Source organism: Castor canadensis, chromosome 17 (genome assembly GCF_047511655.1).
Source record: "Castor canadensis chromosome 17, mCasCan1.hap1v2, whole genome shotgun sequence".
Lineage (NCBI taxonomy): Eukaryota > Metazoa > Chordata > Mammalia > Rodentia > Castoridae > Castor > Castor canadensis.
The window spans coordinates 2269975-2290925 of NC_133402.1; positions in this window are offsets into that span (position 1 = coordinate 2269975).

A 20951-nucleotide genomic window follows, 5' to 3' on the forward strand; every position below is an offset into this window, starting at 1 on the left:
CTCGGCTATGCCGCCCAACCTGTCAGCCCGGCCTGCCCAGCTCCTCTCTAACAGGAAGGAGGTGCCCCAGAACCCCGACTTCTCTGTGACCTGGCCCTGAACCCCCTGAACCCTAAAGTCAGACCCCCTCACCCGGCAAATCCCAGGGTGCTGATGCTCCAATGCACCTGCGGGAGGGGGCGCCTGTAGCCTGGAATCTCCCTACCGTGAGCTGACCACAGATGCCCCCCAGAAGGCTGACCCCCCTCAACAGAGCCTGACCCCACATGAGCTGGCCACTCGTAGACCTCCGTTTCTTTCATTTATTTGGTCATTTAATGCTTAATTAAGCACCGGTGTGCCTGGCTTCACCACCCTTGGATTGGGCCTTGTAGTCTAATGAGAGGACGGACACTGAAGAGCCAAGGTCAGACGTGCTTGTGAAACAAAGAGCAGGTGGAGGGATGGGCTGGGAGGGGACCCACCTGGACCCAGCGTCCCCCAGAGCGCCTCCCAGGAACCGGTGCCCAGAAGCGCCCACCTGGCGCCATCCCTGGACCGCCCAGGGCGGCAGGACCCGGTCCCGCGCTGCACTTGCTCGCCAGCCGGCGGGCGGGGCGGAAGCTGGTTCCGGGAAGGCGGCGGGGGGACCGGCAGGGTGGCCGTCCCGTCCCTGCCTTGGGCGCGTCCGCCGGGCTCTCGGGCGTGCGGCCGCGGCGGAAGCGGCGCGGGGAGGAAGTGATTTGGCCTCCGGGCACTGCCGCCGAGCTGCGGAGTCAGGGCGCGGGACTGGGCGCTAGTCTCGGTTCCGCTGAGCTCGGCGGGACCCGGGTGGGCGCTGGACAGCAGGCCGAGCCCTGCCTCAGTTTCCCTGCCGGCGCGGTGGAGCGGGTGCTGCCCCCTGGTGGCCGCCTCGCCTCCTTCCCGGATCCCGCAAGGCCCCGCATCTCCAGAGCCTCCCTTCCTTTCCCTTCCCAGCCTCCTGCGACCCGTGGCGTCGCCCCCAGGCCGGGCTTCCCCGGGTGCTGGCCGCCGTCTCTCCTGTCCCTGGGGACCCCGGGGTCCCCGGGGCTGTGCAGGCACAGGGCGCCCCTGGTGGCTTTAGGAATGCGCTCGTCCATTCATTCGTTCATTCAAACACTTTGGGGCACATGGGTGGCCAATAGTTTTAGGAATGGGAAACAAGCGAACAAAAGACTGCAGTTCCCCTGCAGTGAAGAGGAGATGGCCAGGCGTCATTTAAGGGAGGAAATGGTCTAATTATAAACGATGGAAAGTGTTTCTAAGTGACCCTGTAACCACACTGCCCCAGGCACCCAAGGATCAGCCTGCCCCATCTGCCTTCTGGGAGGCAGTTTCGTTCCCTTTGACACTAACGGCCAGTTCTTCTAAGGGCCACTCTGCCTTCAAGTTAGGTGAACAACGTAAGTCAGGATCACAGACAGGCGGATGCCAGGAAAAGCTGCACTCCTGAGCAACAGGCAGGGTCCCTCAGTGATCAGAGAGCCAGACACCCTGGGCCTCACCAGGCTGGAGCCTTTGGCTGGAACCTGCAGGGTGAGGCTGGGCAAGAGCAGAGAGCTAGGTGTCTTCCACACACCATCCACCAAACAAACCTCTCCTAACAATTAGAAGTGGACTCTGGAAGGGGCAGTGTTAACGTGAGAGGTCACAGCAAAATGTGGGTGAGTTATATGCAAACACTATGTCATTTTATACAAGGGACTTAAAAAAAAGAAGTCACCGCAGACATCACAAAAGGAAAAAGCTGAGAAGCTCTGCATGGTGGTATGTGCCTGTAATCCCAGCCGTGGGATGGGGGTAAGGCTGAGGCAGGAGGATCCTGAGTTCCAGACCAGCCTGGGCTACATAGTGAGCCCTGCCTAAAAAAAGAAAAAGAAAAGGAAGGAACGAAGGAACTTTTCCATTAAGCTAAACACACTTGCATGCAACATGGCTTACAAATAAAAAAGCAAACAACAGGAAAAACATTTGCAGGAAGTATGGCCAAATAACGATACTATTATTGCCCAAAGTTTTCAAGGAATCGGTCAGAAAAGCACTGAATGCTAAAGAAATGTGTGAAGGACACGGACAAATCATCAGAGAGGAAACTAATTTGGTTAATAGACTTGCCGAGAAATGTTCAGCCTCAGTAATTAAATAAATGCAAATCAAAGCTGCCACTGGGAGATGCCAGCTGTCCCATATGGGGTTACCAGAGCAGGATGAATGCAGTCAGCCAAGGCCATGGGGAAATGGGTCAGCTGGTGGGTATGGAACTGGCCCTTTGGTTAGTCAAGGTCTTGCTATGTGGCCCACACTGGCCATCCTCCTGCCTCAGCCTCTGGAGAGCTGGGATTACAGATGCCAGCCACCCCACCCGGTTTGGTGTGCATTTTTAAAAGTAGTCCTTCCCTTTTTTAAAAGTGGTTTTTTCCACTTTTGTTTCAAGGTGGTCATTCCCTTTAATGCAGTGATTCTGTCGCTGGAAGTCTGTCTAATCCTAAATACAGAAAAGGCAATTTGACCAAAGACATTAGTGACCAGTTTATTTATATTTGCAAAAATAAACCAGCTGGGCGAGGTGTTGCATAACTACTTAGGAGGCCCAGGCAGGAGGATTTCGAGTTAAAGGCCAGCCTGGGCTACGCCGTGAGATCTTCCCTGTCGCAAGCAAAACAAAACAATGGCAACTGTCTCTTCTGAATAGAATTTATAAAAATGACATTTTCAGACATTAGATCAAGGGCAAACACAACAAGGGGATTGGACTTTGAGCACATGATAAAAGCGAGAGCACACAAGGGAGGGGTGAGGATAGGTAAGACACCTAAAAAACTAGCTAGCATTTGTTGCCCTCAACGCAGAGAAACTAAAGCAGATACCTTAAAGCAACTGAGGCCAATAGGAAAAGGGGACCAGGAACTAGAGAAAAGGTTAGATCAAAAAGAATTAACCTAGAAGGTAACACCCACGCACAGGAAATCAATGTGAGTCAATGCCCTGTATAGCTATCCTTATCTCAACCAGCAAAACCCCTTGTTCCTTCCTATTATTGCTTATACTCTCTCTACAACAAAATTAGAAATAAGGGCAAAATAGTTTCTGCTGGGTATTGAGGGGGGGGAGCGGGAGGGGGTGGAGTGGGTGGTAAGGGAGGGGGTGGGGGCAGGGGGGAGAAATGAACCAAGCCTTGTATGCACATATGAATAATAAAAGAAAAATGAAAAAAAAAATAAAAATAAAAATGACATTTTCATAGAGATTGGGTAGCTATGGAAAATGCTTATAACAGAAGGAGAAATAAAAAGGAGAATATAGATCTGAAGAAAATATAACGAGAAAAAGGTTCAGGGCTGGGGATGGGGCTCAGTGGCAGAGTGTTTGCTTAGCATGCACACAGCCCTGGGTTTCATCCGCAGCACCACAAAACATACAAGTTTTAAATTTCATAACAGCAGCAGCATCCAAAAGAAAAGGCTGCCCAAGGTTCAGGCATGCCCAGTGGTTCTGAAGTCATGTGGATTTCTTCCAAGAGCAGGTGACCCGAAGCCAACCTAGACTGAGGGACATGACAGGTGTTTACAGTGGGGGCTCCTGAGACCTTCCTGTGATGCTCCAGTTGCAGAGGAGCTGTAGGACCCAGAGGGGTGCTGACGAGCTCTCCTTGCCCCAGAGCCCACTGCCTGGCTCTGAGATGACTCTGTGACAGGAGTTTCTCAAGCTAAAGGCCCCATCTCCGATATGACAAAGAGGTGATTAATGAGCCGGGCACCAATGTCTCCTAACTACTTGGGAGGCTGAGATCAGAAGGATTGCAGCTCAAGGCCAGTCAGGGTAAAAAAAGTTCAAAGGCTCCATCTCAACCAGTAGTTGGTGGTACATGCTTGTCTTTCCAGCAACAGAAGAAAGCTTAAAACGGAGGGTCACAGTACAGCCAGCCTGGGCAAAGAGTGAGACCCTAGCTCCAAAAATGTAGAACGCCTGCCTAGCAATGCAAAACTCTGAGTTCAAACCCTAGAGAGAGAGCAGAGAGCAAGCAGAGAAAAGAGATTTAATTAAACACAACTGTGTCAGGAAGACAGCTAAATGGCCCCGAGATCGTGTCTGGGGAACTGACACGAACTTTAGGTTTAAGTAGAGGAGAACTGGGAGTTGGGGTGGGGGTAGAGATATGCCAAATTAGGCAGCCCCAGTCAAAGATGTAGTCCAGTCCCTTATCCCAGGGTGGTAGGGTCCATGATAAGAAAAAGGGCATTATTGTCTGAGAGCAGTTTCGGCTCTTGTCACAAGATGTTTAGTCATTAACCCTGCCTGGAGTCCCAAGGTGACTGTGATGGGGGTGAGGGGAGAGGACTTAGGAGAAAAAAAAAATATTAAAGAGGCAGAGAGAGACAAAATGGAGTTAGGCCGGTGACTAGTGCCCTCATCACTGCCCTGCTGGCTGGAGTCGTTTCCTGTGGGACTTAGAGGAGCAGGGCTTCTCCACATCCTGCGCAGCGTGGACGTCTCAGGGCCCAGCGGGACCCCTGCCTGTGATTGACCCACGAGGCCACAGGACAGGGTTTGCTAACAAAATGGAGGAGGGGGGGGTGGGAGTGAGAAACAGTAACACTACACCTGTCAGGCAAGTGTGAGGGCGAAGCAAAGATATCTTCATGCCTGGAGCATCCCCAAAACGTCACCTCCATCCCACACAGTACCCTTGGGAAGTCCCTGGGAGAAAGTCTCCAAGCAAAGGAGTAAACCAAGAAAGCAAAGGAGATTCACTGAAGAAAACAAACTACATACAGAAGAGCAGAGAGGAAGGCCTGGCCCATGATGGCGGAGGGAGAGTCCAGAAGCTTGATGTGCTCTGAGGCTAGAGAGCAACTGGTTATCCTTGGAACACTGTGACTCAGGAGGCTGGCAGACTGAGACCGTCATCACCCTGTCCTCTACCACTGCAGTCCTTTTATAACTTTATGAACTACTGAAGGACGAGCCCCATCAAGACAAGACGTAAGCTGGAAGAGACACGGGATGAGGGACTCCAAATCAGGGAAAGGCGAGTGGTACCCTAAGGTGACAGTCCATCGTGCCCAGCGAGCAGCAAGCCCAGAGAGAAGGAGTAAGAGATCCCTGAGAGGAGCGCAGCACAGGAGAGAAAAGGGAATCAGATGTTCCTTAGCTGCTTTGCATTCTGTTACGTCCCAGCTTGCACCCATTTGAGCATTGGCCTGGAATGTCTTTTTCTATTGTTTTACTATTTTCTTTTTTCGGGTCCTGGTGCCTGAACTCAGGGCCTGCACCGTGAGCCATTCCACCCAGCCCTTTTTTGTGATGGGTTTTTTTTTTTTTTTTTTGGTACTGGGGATTGAACGCAGGGCCTCATGCATGCGAGGCAAACACTAAACCACTGAGCTATATTCCCAGCCCTTGTGATGAGTTTTTTTGAGATAGGGTTTCATGAACTATTTGCCCAGGCTGGCTTCAAGCTTCGATCCTCTTGATTGCTGCCTCCTGAGTATTAGGGTTACAGGTGTGAGCCACCGGCACCTGGCTACTAAATGCCACATAAAGAGGCATGGTGAAGGCAGGGAAAGGAGGTTTATTCCACAGCTCAGGACATGCTGTGGGAAGAGGCAGAGTGAGCACTCAGCTCATGTTCAGCCATCGCTGGGGTACAGACATGAACTACAGGTTTAAATAAACAAAAGAACTGGGGGCAGGGGACAAAGGTATGCATAGTTAAAAGTCCCAGTCACAGGTGTGGTCGTGACTCGTTTGGGAGGATTACTCTGGCTTGGGCTATGAATTGTTCTCACTAGGAGGGTGGCAGCTCCAGGTGGCTCTGGTTCCTTGTCATAAAGATGTTATCAGTTCTTTTTGGAATCCAAGGTAATTGCAAAATGACTGTAAAGAGAATGGCTTAAAGCAAAGGCATACAAAATGGAGGCAGAGATGCCAAGCTTCTCCTGTTTTTAATTTGTGAGACCAAGTAAGGAATCAGTGCTTTTCTGAAAAAAAAAAAAAAACCCCTTACACTATGAGTGTGATAAATGCATTGGTTGCAAAAGGGAGGCCAGGGCTGGGGTTGTAGCTCAGGGATAAAGCACTTGTGTAGCACGTGCTAGGTCCTAGGTACAATCCCCAGCACTGCCAAAAAAGACAGCTGGAGCCCTAGGCCTAAACAAGGGCTCTACTGCTTGAACCACACCTCCATTCCAGGGAAGCTGCTCCTAAGTAAATTGAGAGAGCCCAGCTTAACAGGTGTATTTCTCCCTCCTCCTTAAACACTCACTGAGCACTAGGTGTCAGTCCTATGCTGTTCCTCAATAAGAAGGAAACCACTATGGTCTTCCTCTGGCACATCATTATTCAGTATCCCCACCCTGTAGATAAAATAGACAAACAATTCCTAGAACTTAGTAAAATGTAGCAGAAATAATTAGTCAATGATGAATTTTGAGTATCTGCTACTGTCTTTTACTTGGTGGGACTGAGGCTTGAACTCAGGGCTTGGAGATTGCAAAGCAGGCGCTCTACTGCTTGAGCTGCACCTCCAGTCCATTTTGCTCTGGTTATTTTGGAGATGGGGCGTCGAGCTATTTTCCCGGGCTGACCTCGTACTGAGATCCTCCTGAGTAGCTGGGATTACAGACGTGAGCCACCGACGACCGGCTCAGATCCGTTTTTTGATGGCGCTCTTTCGCTCAGTCTGGAGAGGCCCGGGAGGCGCGGGGACTCAGCTCGCCTGGCCGCAGCGCCTCACCTGGTCACCAGGGGGCGACAGACACGGGGAGTTTCGCAGCTGGCAACCCCAGCGGGGACGCTGGGCCTCTTCAGCTCCCGCAAGGACAATGCAGACGCTTTGTCCTCTGTTCTGGGCAAGTCGCAGAGCGGGAGCCGTGGCAGGGCGCGAGGTCGCTAAAAGGCCGCTACCCAGACCCTTGTCAGAAACACCCGGGCTCTCTGCGTACCTTTCGCCAGGACGGCCCACAGCCCGCGCAGGCGCACTCGGACCGCTGCCAGAGCCCCTACCCGGCAGCCCGTGCGGCCGGAAGTCATCCGGCAGCCCGTGCGGCCGGAAGTCATCCGGCCGGCCTTCCCGGCATTCCTCGCGTAGCGGTTGCCCTTCCTCCGCCGGGCGAGTCTGGACCTCGGTTGACTGGCGTTAATTACTCACTTGGCGGTTAGTTTATTTTGTCCCTCGTGCTAAATAAACCCAGCTGGATTAGTGAGGAGGGAGTGGGGAGGACAGCTTCCCCTGCGTCACTGTGGGGCAGCAGCGGCTGGGGAGACGCAGGGTCCGAACTCCAGGCTTTCTCAGCAGGGAAGCCCGCGACCTCCTGGCTCCCCCATTAACTCTTGCGTGGCTGTGGGCAGAGCAGTTAATTCGGCTGAGCCTTGGTTGCCTAGGCAGACGCCGCTGTCTTCTGACATCCGTTGCCTTCTCGTTGGTCCCATCCCCCTGGAAAACATGATCAGAAGAACCATTCGATAAGAAAAGTTTCTTGCAAAGGGGACCAGGAACTAGAGAAAAGGCTAGATCAAAAAGAATTAACCTAGAAGGTAACACCCACGCATAGGAAATCAATGTGAGTCAATGCCCTGTATAGCTATCCTTATCTCAACCAGCAAAAACCCTTGTTCCTTCCTGTTATTGCTTATACTCTCTCTACAACAAAATTAGAGATAAGGGCAAAATAGTTTCTGCTGGGTATTGGGGGGGGAGCGGGAGGGGGCGGAGTGGGTGGTAAGGGAGGGGGTGGGGGCAGGGGGGAGAAATGAACCAAGCCTTGTATGCACATATGAATAATAAAAGAAAAATGAAAAAAAAAAAAAAAAAAAAAGAAAAGTTTCTTGCATACCAGGCTAAGGGACAGCTCCGTCTTGGAAGAGTTAGAATGGAGGTGGGGAGGACCAAAGTGCGTTAAGGTGGGTCCTTTGCTGCCAGACCTCGTTAGGGCTCCGTCAGGTTCGTGTTAGTTTAGGATCCTTGGTCACGGACTTTTGTACTGGCTGTGGTGAGAAGAGGGCCTCAGAGACTTGGAGCTTTGTTTGATGCTACCTGCTGAAAAGTCTTGTGGTTTTAAGTGAAGTTTCCTGAACTCAAGTAGTAAGGTGATTTGCAACTTTGGTCTTCCAGGGCAGGTGTTTTCCTGGAATAGTAAAGTTACAGCAATGCAGTCATATAATTTTGCTTCACCCAGCGTGAGCTGGAGTTCTCTGATAATTGCACCCAGAGGCATCCTGTTACGGTTTCCTCTTGTGTAGAATGGGGATTATTACAAGGAGAGAGGAGGTGCTAGGCATGCAGTGAGAAGGCCAAGAGTTTAACATGTTGTAGCTGTTTGGTATTTTAGCATCGTAGGGTTTTACAAAAAGGTCTGGTTCTTGAAAACTTACTCTCAAATAGGAAAAGGGAGCTGTCAAATTAAATATGCTCCAAACATAACTGTGGCTGCTTGTCAACTGCAACTCAAAGCATATAGTGATAGGCCCATTGCATTTCCTCTGCAGAGGAAGGGCATGTCTGTTAGGAAAACGCTGCACATTGCACACAAAGGAGGCTCACGAGAGTTATCTCATGTCCAAAAGTTTAATAAGCAGGGTGACTGGCCAAGAAAAGGAAGAGGAAAATGGCACAGCTGCTTTTCTCGGCGGGTCTGGCCTTAAGTAGCTTTCTTTGGGAGAAAGCAAGGGCAAGGGACGGACAAAGAGAGGGGGTGGGGGATAAGGAACAGCGGGCTTTGATCTGTAAGGGATGAGACCAGCTGCAGGAGCAAGGTCTAGGGGCAGGTAAAGGAAGGGGGATGAGAGATAAGGAATGGTGGGTTTTGTTTGTAAGGAGTGAAACCAGCTGCAGCTTAGGCTGCAGAAGAGACAGTTCCCATCAGTGTCATGTGTTTGATACCTCATGGTGGGGATGGCAATGCCAAGAATGCTCCAGGCTTACCAAGGTCTTAGAATGGCCTAATGATGAGTTCCTCCTTCCCACACCTCTCCTGAGCTTATTTCCTCATTTGTAGAGTGGGGAGGATGGCGCCGTGGGCAGAGTAGAAGGGTGAAGTGAGGTTGTATGTTGAGCATGGTAGCCAGCAGTTGTTTTGAACAGAGTCCCAGAAGATTTGGGGGGCACCTTCAGTGCTGCAAACCGGAGGATTTTGGACAAGAGTCAATGGGTCCATAGGAGGCAGCCTTGGAAGGATTCAGAGTTAATCAGGTTGGGAGGAGGCCAGAGAACTGAGGCCAGCATTAACTACTGTCCCAGCCCAGGTAGTAACCCCTTTTTTTTTTTTTTAAGTTCTAAGGTTTGAACTCAGAGCCTTGCACTTGCTAGCAGGCATACTATCACTTGAGCCTCAGCCCTGTTTTGTGCCGGGTATTTCTGAGATAGGGTCTTGTGAACTCTTTGGGACTTGAACCTTGATCCTACTGATCTCTGCCTTCTGAGTAGCTAGGATTACAGCTGTGAGTCACCAGTGCCTGATGGAAGTGGCTCTTGACCAACCCATAGGTGAGATTTTGGTCCTATCAAAGAGCAATGACTGAAAATCTGCCAATCTTAGGGAACCTGGGTCTACCAGGAATGGGGCAAGTGCAGGTTGGTGGTGCAGTCCAGTAGGCATGGGGAGGGGCTGACCTGATCAGAGGAGGCCTCTCTGGGCATTCCCAGACCCAGGCACACAGGATTAGAGTCCAGCAATAGAACCTCAACTCCCAGAGGCTCCTGAACAATGAAACAGCGCTCTCTCCTGGGACTTTGTGAGGTTTTTCAGGTCCTCCCACCTTTTGGATTTGGGGAAATCCTTCCCCATCCTTTTCAGACTGAGGCACTTCCTGCCTTCCTCTTCAAACCACTGCTCTTCTCTTTCACAACAGACTTGAGACCAAATCATTAACAAAAAACTACTTGTTGCCTCAGGGGCAAGAAAGACTGAATCTTCAAACCCCACCAGGATATGAGGGGAAATATTTGCATTCTGGCTTTCTGTGGTAAAGAAAGGGAAGGAAAAGCTTGACTTGGTGGCACTGGCTTGTAAATCCCACTCAAGAGGCAGAGTCAGGAGGATCTTGAGTTGAAGGATAGCATGGGCCTCATAGTGAGATGTTGTCTCCAAACCATGAGATAAATAAAATGAAGTGAAGGAGGGGCAGGGTCTGGTGGGCCACACTTACCCAGCTATTCCTGAGGCAGAGGTTGGGAGGATCAAAGTTTAAAGCCAGCCCAACAAAAGTTAGCAAGACCCCATCTCAACACAGTCTTGGCTTGGTGGTTCATGCTTGTGATCCCAGTTACTCAGGAAATGGAAGTGGAAGAATAGCAGTCTGAGGCTTACACGGCAAAAACTTGAGACCCTATCTGAAAAATAAAGTATAAAAGGGTTGGGGGTACGATTCAAATGTTAGAACACCTGCATAGCAGACTTGAAGCCCTGAGTTCAAACACCTCAGTACCTAAAAAAAGAAAACATCTTTTCCTGAACATAGCTTGATAATACACATCATTGAAAGCTGCAAATAAGTTGATAACATTCGACCTAGCTGCTCCCCTTCTAGGAATCTAACTTGAGGAACTAATCAGATGCCTTCAAAGACTTTTGAATAAGGTTGCTTTGTTGACGAGTGTCCAGTTGCGGAGGACACAGGCTCGAGTAAATTACTATAAATTATACAATGGAATATTAGGTAAACATTAATGATCACGTTATGAATGGCTTCCTGATTTGGAAAGATGCCAGAATCTGTTAAATTTTAAAAGCAAATTAAAATAATAGAATGAATCTAAGAATAGAAAAATATATAGTCTATAGACTGCGTTTCATTCAGTTAATCAAATGTTTCGAAAAAATTGGGAAACCATTTCATGCCAGGCATTGAGGATGTAAAAATAAGCTGTTAAAAGTATAATTTTGGGTCTGGGTTCTGCCTAGCAAGCCCAAGGCCCTGAGTTCAACATCCAGTACCACCAAAAAAAAAAAAAAAGTGTATTTTCAGAAAAGTAAAAGCCTGACTTTCAAATAAACACAAAATGAGCACGTAACTGGGTTTTAATTCATTAATGAATGAAGAAAGCAGGAAGATGTTAAGGCTGGTATAAAAAGAGAATCTGCAGAAATACTATCTATATGGGAATCAGAAATGCTGAAGGCATTTTGTTAATGGATGCAAAACCAGTTAACATCCTTCAGAGCAATGACACATAATGTTTGGAGTCACCCTTATTGGAAGACAGAGGGGACAGAGTTCATTCAAAAACAAGGCATGAAAAACCCCACAGGATCTACAATGGGTTGTTCAGTGTTCCTTTGCCAGGACACCTTGCACCTCCTTCCTCATATCAAAAATTACAACATCTAACAGGCAAAGACAGTTCCTATTCCCACGGAGCCTAAAGTCGACTAAGCCAGCGTATGAACAAATAAACATTTTAAAACTTTAAGGAGAGAAATGAACAGGTTGCTCTTAAAGAACAATTGTCTCCCAAAAGGCAACACTGTGACTTTCCTAAGATCATCTCTGAGATGTTGTCAACAAATGAGGGAACCAGTTAAGATACTGCAACATGTCCAAAGCAGGGCTCAAATCATGCCACTTTATCGTCAGACATGGAAGACGGGTGAACTTGTCAATAGATGCCCTCTGTGGGACAGTTTGCGTTTCTATGGACAGGAATTACTTACATTACTATCAGTTTTCTGTCAATTAACTTCTGCCTATGCACCTTGTTTGTGTGTAATCAGACACGTAATCAGACACACCAGGCTGCACCGTCCTACAGGTTCCCTGGAGGCTCTGACATCCCATCGAGAGGCTAGCCAGCCATTTCATTTTCCCATTTCAAGACTTCCATGCTTTTGCCTGCAGGGGTGAGTAAAAGAATGAGAGAGAGGATGCCACTTAGGCCTGAAGAGGAGGTGCCACCTCTGGACATGGGCCAAAGCCTTCCAGATAGATGGCACAGCATGTGCAAAGAGGGGATAGGTGTGGCTACAAAAGAATGAGCCAGAAGCAGTGGTACTATGAGGGTGGAGTGGTCAGTAGAGCTTTGAGGAAGGAGGTGGAGATGAGGCTTTGGGGCTTCTTCCAAGATGGCACGATCAGATGGTTTTCAGTTGGGAAGTGCTGAGATCTAAGGTACATTTTTCTGAGCATCTCTAAGGGCTGTGGGGACAAAGGAGACCATTGGATATCTGTTGCAATGTCTGGATTGTTGATGGGGCCTGCGCACGTGAAGAGAAATCCCTGGATCTGCTGGCACAGTCTAGGCCTGCAACGCCCTGAGTCGTGGATGTGGGCGGGAGGAAGAGGATGAATCAAGGATGACTTCCAGGCCTGAGGCTTGAGCAACTGGGGATATGGTGGGGCCATTTCTGAACCAAAGAATCCTGAGTGCCCAGGTAAGGGACTTTCTAGATTCCTACTCTGACAGGCCTGATGAAAGTCAAGGTCCCCAGTGCCCAGATTGTGTCTTGAAGGAGGTGTGTGAGGGGCAGTGTGTGTGGGGGGGGGGTTGTGACCCACCTGGCCCAGGGTGTCCCAATCACAGCTGCTGAGTGATTCTCCCCACACCTGCAGCTCTCCACCCCAACAGGGTCTGGTCCACCTCCTGCTGGAGAAATGAGCCACACTGACTGGCCTAAGTGTCTCATTAGCAGCAATTATCAGAGGCACTCATTTCCCTGGAGGGAAGAGGGGGAGGAGGTGGCTCCCCACCCAGCGGGGGTGGCCTGAGCTGCTTTCTCCATGCTTCCTCTCCTGGCAAGCAGGCAGCAAGTGTGACGTGGCAGCTCAGGTCACTCTGGGGGGGCTAGGCCATACTGAGAGGTGCCCTCAAAGGCAGGGACCTACAGATCCCAGCTCTGCGCACAGTTCACCATGAAACTGAACTGGGGCCCCTCACTCTGCACCCACATCCCAGAAGGGTTAAACTCCAGCGGTCAGCCACTTCCTCACCCCTGAGTCTCAGACACTGAGTGAGGAGTCAGCGGCAGGCCATGACCTCTGAGGTCCTGCTTCTCCTCTGAATCACAATGAGTCATCAGGAGCAAGGAGTGGCCTAGCCTGGCCAAGGGCACCCAGGAGGCATTACAACCTGTGGCCTTTTGCCTCTGCACACTTTTCCAGCTGGACTCTGCCCCCTGCTCCTTTGGGCCACACTGCTCTGTTCCTGTCCTTCCCAACCTAAAGCCATCTCCACCCCCTAGCTCTGCTTCCCAGTGGCCGAGGATGCTCAGAACAGGTTCTAGTAGGCCCTGGGTGCCCAGGAGAGAACAGTGCAAGTCTAGGCCAGGATCCCTGGTCCTGTGGGTCCTGTGGTGGGTGAGACCTATGCATATTTATCAGCGGACTGTGGGGCAGGGAGGGAGCTGAGGAGTTTTGCAGCATTTGCTGATTTCTGTCCTAATCTCAAGATGCCAATGTGATGTCCACCAGCTGCAGTTTGCAACATTTTTGAAGGTTCAGTTATCAGCTTGCCAGCCAGCAGAGCCAATGGTAACACAGCCCTTTGTTATTTATATATTTATTTCGCAGCACCGGGGATGAAACCTAGGGCCTTGTGCGTGTGAAGCAAGCCCTCTACCACTCAGCAACCCAGCCACATCCCCAGCCCAACACATCCCTTTAATAAATTTTTTCCAACACTTGGACTTGAACCCAGGGCCTTGGACATGCCAGGCAAATTCTCTACCACTTGTGCCACACTCCCAGTCCTTTTGCTGCAGATAGGATCTCCAGTAACATTTGCCTGCCTGGGCTGGCCTCAAGCTCTCAATTCTGCTCTCTCTGCTTCCCAAGTAGCTGAAATTACAAGTGCACCAGGCCTGGCTTAAATGTGTTGTTTTATTTATTTACTTATTATTATTTTGTTATTTTGTGGTTTGAACTCAGGGCCTCGTGCTCGCTAGGCAGGCACACTACCACTTGAACCACTCCACCACCCTTACTCATTGTTTTTTTAATTTTAATTTTTTTTTAAAGCATTACTGAGGGTTGAACTCAGGACCTTGCTAGGCAGGCACTCTACCATTTGAGGCACCTAAGCCCCTTCTCAGCTCTAAATGTGTTATTTTAAAGATAACCAGAGAAAGCAAAGGGGGTTCCAGGTTCACTTGGGATCCATTGAATGAGAGGGAAATTCTGTGCTAGTGGCCATACAAGAAGTTGTTCTCTCAACCAAAGGGAGAGCTGGGAGTGCGGGTGAGGGTTGTGCACCCCAAGTGACAGACAATCACACATCTGATGGAGGACTGACCTCCTTCCTCTCCACATCCCCAGTTCAGGCAAGTGAGTGTTGCTCCCCGAGAACAGCAGAGTCAGTGTGGAAAATGGGATTAGCTTTACACATGTCCAGGCTGCACTCAAGTTTTCTTTTATAAAGCTTTTTAAATTTTTTTTCTTATTATTTAAAGACAGGGTCTCACTGTGTAGTTCAGGGTGACCTCAAACTTGAGAGATTCTGTCTTAGCCTCTTGAGTGCTGAGATTACAAGTGTATGCCACCATGCCCAGTATCAGCCAACTGTTTTTTTTTTTTTTTAGCAACACTGGGTTTTGAATTCAGGGCCTCACACTTGCTAGGCAGGCACTCTATTCCTTGAGCCATCCTGCCAGCTAGTCAACTTTTCTGAAAGAAGGAAAGGTTGTAAACAAATCCTAGGAGAGCACTCTAGGGAAGGAAGGAGAACTTGGGGAAATACCATAGAAAAGAGAGGTGCCAGGTGCCGGTGGCTCACACCTGTAATCCTAGCTACTCAGGAGGCAGAGATCAGGAAGATCAAGGTTTGAAGCCAATCTGGAAGTAGTTCTCAAAAATCCCATCTTGAAAACAACCAACACAAAAAAAGGGCTAGAAGAGCAGCCTAAGTGGTAAAGGGCCTGCCTAGCAAACAGGGGGTTCTAAGTTCAAGCTCTAGTACCGCCAAAAAAATTAAAGAGAAAGACCAGTAAGGGATGGTGAACAGGCAAAAGTGCAGCTGAGAAAATGCCTTAAGGTCTTAGTGGGCCACAGGAAATAACCAGGGCTCTAGATTGCAGGAAGACATTAGCAGCATGAAGATCCATGGAGTCACCTGATTACCACCTGGCTCCAGCATTCAGACAGCCAAAGGTCCGTGTTTAGAAAGTATGGTGTAGTAGGTGTTGAAGTTGAAGAAGGGCCCCCGAGGTGAGAGCAAGGAAGGCTGGGCAGGGAGGGAGATGCTGAACCTCCTTTGCAGAAATGCCAAGAAGAAAGGCCATGTCAGAGGAAGACGAAGAAAAGTTTATTCCCCAGAATTTCAAGGATGGGTGGGCTGCTCCCTATCAGAAGTGTGGGGTGGGGTGGGAAGTGCTGGGGTGCACAGTGCAGGACTGGAGAGTGGAGAATGAAAGGGAGGGCTCTGCAGTGTTTGGCGTCCATCCTAGCTCTCTGCACTCAGGAGAACCACGGAGCAACATGGGGTCCAGACATGGCCAGGGGCAGAGCTTTGGGGCAGAACTTGGAAAGCCTTGAGGGGCCCCAGTGGAGGCAGAGGACAATTCAAGGCCAAGGGGTGTGGGAGCCATGGAGGGCTCTGAGTGATATCCAGGCCTAGGGCCAGGTTGAAGTCAGCCAGATCCAAGTCCCCAAGAGGTAAGGAAGCACAAGTGATGTGCAGGTTCCCAGGGCAGCTCAGAATGTAATTGCACAGGAGGAGGGGCATCCCCACAGGAAGGTGGCAAAAAGTCAGCTGAAGAGCTCTTGTCACCTCAGCAGGTGACCCAGAGTTCCCAGGACAAACCAGGCCAGGCTTCTCCAAGCCATTCATGCCCAGGACAGCTGCCTGCAGATAGGCACAGCCTGTGGCTCGGTCCCCACTCAGCCTATGAGACCAGACCTGACCTTGTCAGCTCAGCTTCACACATGCCCATGACGGGCAGGGTGGTAATAACATCCTTTTCTCAGATGGACAGACTGAGGTCCAGGCTGGAGGAAGGAGTTTAAGGAAGGGATCAAGCACCTCCTCCATCCCAGGCTCTACCCTGCCAAGAGCAGGACCAAAGCCCCAGGTGCCCCTGGACTCAGGTTTGGACCCAGGGCTGGGTACAGGGATCATGGAGTGGGATAGGGGTGGGGACAAAAAACCCCGGGGGGCCAGAGCAGCCAATTTATAAGCACTGCAAGCAGCTGACTCACACCCCCAGCCCTTTCTTGCTTTTGGGTTTTTTTTTTTTTTGCAGTTCTGGGGTTTGAACTCAGGGCCTACACCTTGAGCCTTTCCACCAGCTCTTTTTTTGTGAAGGGTTTTTTTTGAGATAGGGTCTCTTGAACTATTTGCCCAGGTTTGGAACTGTAATCCTCCTGATCTCTGCCTCCTGAGTAGCTAGGGTTACAGGCATGAGCCCCTGGCACCTGGCACTTTTAGTTATTTTTCAGATAAGGTCTACTTCAGTTTTTTCCCAGGTTGGCCTCTGACCTCAATATTCCTACTTCTGCCTCTGGAGTAGCTGGGATTGTAGGTGTGAGCTACCATACTGGACACTGTTTTAACCCCTTTTAAGTATATAGTTATGTACCTCACATTGTTGTGTGACCATCACCACCATTTCCAGAGCTTTTTTGCAATCCCCAACTGAGTCTCTGTCCCCAGGTCCCTCCCTCCACATCCTACTTTCTGTCTCTGTGAATTTGACTACACTAGGTTCTGCATATATGTGAGTCACACAGGATTTGTCCTTTTGTGTCTGGCTTCTTCAAGATCCATTGTCTAGCCAGGTGCCTGTGGCTCATGCCTATAATCCTAGCTACTTGGGAGACTAAGATTGGGAGGATCGTGGTTGAAGGGCTGCCCGGAAAAACCTTTGCAAGACCCAATCTCAACCAATGGCTGGGTGCAGTGGTGCACAGCTGTCACCCCAAGCTAAGCGGGAGGCTGACCTCAGGAGAATTAAAGTCCCAGGCCAGCCTAGGAGAAAGGAAGAGTTTGCAAGGCCTCCATCTCAATGGAAAAGGGCCGGACATAGTGGCCTGTGCCTGTCATCCCAGCAACAGGAGAAGTATAAATAGGAAGATTGTGATCTGGAAGGGTCTGGGCAAAAAGTGAGACCCCCATCTCCAAAATAACCACAACAAAAAGGGCTGGAGGTGTACCTTAAGCATTAGTGTGTCTACCTACCTAAAGTCCCAAGTTCAAAAAAAAAAAACAAAAAAAAGATGCTGGATGCTGGTGGCTCACATCTGTAATCCTAGCTACTCAGTAGGCAGAGACCAGGAAGATTGAAGTTCACAGCACCTGCCTAACAAGTGTAAGGCCCTGAGTTCAAACCCCAGTACCACCAAAAAGGAAAAAAAGAAAAGAAAAGAAGAAGATGGGGGGAACTGCACCCAAGAGAAGGAATAATAGCAGAGTCTCTGAAAGCCAAACCACCTTCCAGGCAGCAACTCTTACCGGGACAAGGCCTCTCGCCTAAACAATCCTGACACAATGAGCTGTGTGACCACCTGCTGCCACCTCTAACCACCGGAACACACCTGTGACTGGGACTGTTGAATAATTACGAACACCTCTACTCCTGCCCCAATCCTTCCTGTATTTAAACCTAAATCTAATGTCTGCTCAGGAGAGACGGGTTGAAACGCCCCCTCTCCTCTTTCCCGCACAGCCTGTGCTGTGAAGTAAATCTCCTTTCTTTGCTCTTAACCATTACTCCTGGAGCCTAAAACATCCTGGAATAACCTGATTTGCCTCTCCAGCGTCAGAACAAACCCCTGACCCCGACAAGGAAACTGAGACCAGGCAACTTGCCTTGGCTGCTGAACCTCGGGGTCCTCCGCCTTCTGCCTTCACCCAGTCCAGCGACCACGCTCAGAGTGTCCTGAAAGTCTCGAAACCACAGAGGGGCAGTGCCAGGCCACGTTGCCATCTCTTCTTGGCTGGGTTTCTCTGTGGAACAGTTGGTCACCTTATTACCTGCCTTGCTCACTGCTGCCTGCCATCCTTCTCCATCCATCTCAATGGTTCAAGAGGAGTCCCTGCTCCAGTCTCTCCCTGGACACAATGCTGCCTAAATGTCCCTGTCCCTCCCGTGCCTCTGACCCAGATTAGACCCCAGCACTCCTCAGCTCGAGCAGAGGCTGGGCAGGACCTCCCAGCTTGGTGGCTTTGGCTGCACACCTGTCCCTCTGCCCAGAGCCTTGTGGTCAGTTCCTCCAGGACTTGCCTCCCCCACAGGCTGGTGAGGACCCCGGTTGCCTGTGCCTCTCCTTTGTCTCGGCTCTGATCCGTTTATGTTGAGGCCTGGATGTGGGGTGAGGACCATGAAGCTTCACGCTCATTGTCCATGTGGCCTCTTTGTGATCAGCACACACACCTCCCAAGCCCCCTTATTGGCCACCTCAGCAGCCTTTGCCCTCCACAAGCTCTGACCTCCCCCTGGAACTCCCTAGCTTGTGGCCTCACCCCAGCCCACCAGGTCAGTCGCTTTGGATCCTAACCCCACCTGCCCACCCACAGCTGCTCAGCTCATGTCGTGCCTATGTGCAGCCCTCGAAACCCTTGCAGTCACTCAGCACGGCCATGCTCACCCCTGCACAGATATGGGAGTCCTGTCACTCATCTTAGTGAAAAGATCTAGAATTGACTCCTCTCCCCACCCCCACAGGTCTTCCTGTTACAGGAATTTTAGGTCCAGGCCCAAACTGCAGGGTTGGCCATTCGCCCCAACACGCCTAATAAACAGACAAGTGGAGGTCAGAGAAAGGAGATTTAACTGACAAGGCCCGGGCACACACCAGGAAGAGGCAAGATCGCATTTCGACCCATCTTCTCTATGCAGACATTTGCTTTAGCTTCAAATAGAGCAGGAAGAACTGGGGGGCACTAGGGGCAGAGAGCCATGCACAATTATTAAACTGTCCTAGCCACAGGTGTGTTCTGGTGGTCAAGGCGGTCCAGTAGCTCCTAGAATTGGTCATGTTACTATAAGAGTCATTGCTGCCTGGCAGGGGGTGGCTTTGTCTTCTGGCCTAGGGTGTTTGTCCGTTAGTCCTGCCCCTTCTGGATTCCAAGATGGCTGCAAAGTGACTGCAGGAGAGAATGGCTCAGAGCAAAGGACACAAATACAAAATGGAGGTGTGGATGCCACAGCTTTATGTGTCAGTTAATTAGAGGGCCAAGTAAGCAATCAGTAAAAGCAGCTTTTAAGTACCAGTTAACGCCCTGCTTCCTTTGCCCCTGCGCCAGCTCTTAATGCAGCAGCCAGGGCCATCCTATTGGCGACAGCATATCCCATCCTGCTCACAGCTCAGAGCCATGTCGGGCAGCAGGCCTCTCAGGAAGGCCGAAGACCTTCAACTGTCAGCCAGCTCCGGTCTCCCTGCTCCCCTGGGACCCAGTCCCCTTCCTTGCTTTGGTTTTCCCCATAGGTTTTGTTGTCTGTTAGGTTGTATTCTGAATCCTCTATTTCCCTCCTGTGTCCATGCCACAAGGGCAGGAATTGGCTTTGGTTTGTCTACTGTACTGTCTCTGGTAGGAAGGACAGTGCCCAGCACATAGTAGGTGCCCAGTACTGCTTGTAGACTGACTTAATGAGAGTGCATTAGTGCCTTATTTTCTTTCACTACTGCTAGGCTTAGCACAGTCTCTAGCAGGTGGTGTGTGGTAGCCTTTGGTTGGATGAGGAATGGATGAGGAATGGATATGCCTGGTTAAAATACGTACCCAAGCTGGGCGCCAGTGGCTCACACCTGTAATCCTAGCTACTCAGGAGGCAGAGATCAGGAGGATTGCAGTTTGAAGCCAGCCCAGGCAAATAGTTTACGAGACCTTATTTTTAAAACCCCTTCTCAAAAAGAGCTGGTGGAGTGGCTCAAGGTGTAGGCCCTGAGTTCAAGCCCCAGTACCTAAAAAAAAAAAAATATATATATATATATATATATATATATATGTGTACCCAGCCAGATGTGGTGGTGCAAACCTGTAATCCCAGCACTTGGGAAGATGAGGAAGGAGGATAAGAAGTTCGCCAGCCTGGGTGATGTAGCAAGACAGTGTCTCAAAAAAAAAAAAAATGTCCTCTGTCTCCTAGGCCCACATCTGAAAGGCGCCGCTGATGAGTCACATCTTGGGCTTTGGTATTATAACTCCAGCTGCTGCCAGAATGCAATTTGTCCCTACAGTCCTATCAGTCATCAACACCTCAGTGTGAATTGGTCAGTGGCCCTGACACCATGTGGGCAGCTCATCTAGCCTTTGTACAGGTGAGGTGATGCCCAGCCAGGATACCTGGTGTGGGTCTGGCACAGGTAGGCACTTGGTAAATATTTTGCTGACTGGATGTTGAATCATGCTGGGGTCTCCACCCCCGTCTGGCAGGGACTGTAACTGTTCACGCCCTGGGAATTGGGGAACCAGCCCTGGGCTCTTCCCCAGGACTTGTGCCAGGAAGCCTTCATCCAGCTTCTCAGGACTTCCTCTGGCTCTTACAGGGCTCTTCTGCTTGCAGTTTCTTCCTGGACATGCATCTCAAAGGTGCAACATGTTAGGGAACATGCTTGCCCCTTGGGTCCCCAGGACAGTGAGCCAGGTCTTTGGAAAGGCATAAGAAGATGGCATAGTGAAGCCCTAAGTTCAAACTCCAGTACCACCCAAAAAAAAAAAAAAAGCTGGCACTGGGAGAAGAGATGGATAGGCAGGAGGTAGGAAAGAGGCTAGAGCTGTTGGCTTTCAGACACCTCCGGATTTACATCTTCCACACTCATTTATTCATTCAACAAGCATCCATTGAGACCCAGTGTGTAGCTGGCATCAAACTTGGTCCTGGGAATCCAATGGGGGAGGTGCCCCTCTTCACACCTCTTCTCCTCACACTGTCCCTTCCCTCCAGGAGTCACAGCATGGCTCCAAGTGTCAAGAGTGGCCCTCCAGGATCCATGCCATTGCCTCACTGTGTGTCAGTGCCCACCCCAAGACACTTCACTGTCATTACTACTCCGTGCCTCCCACACTCAGGGAGACGTGGGCT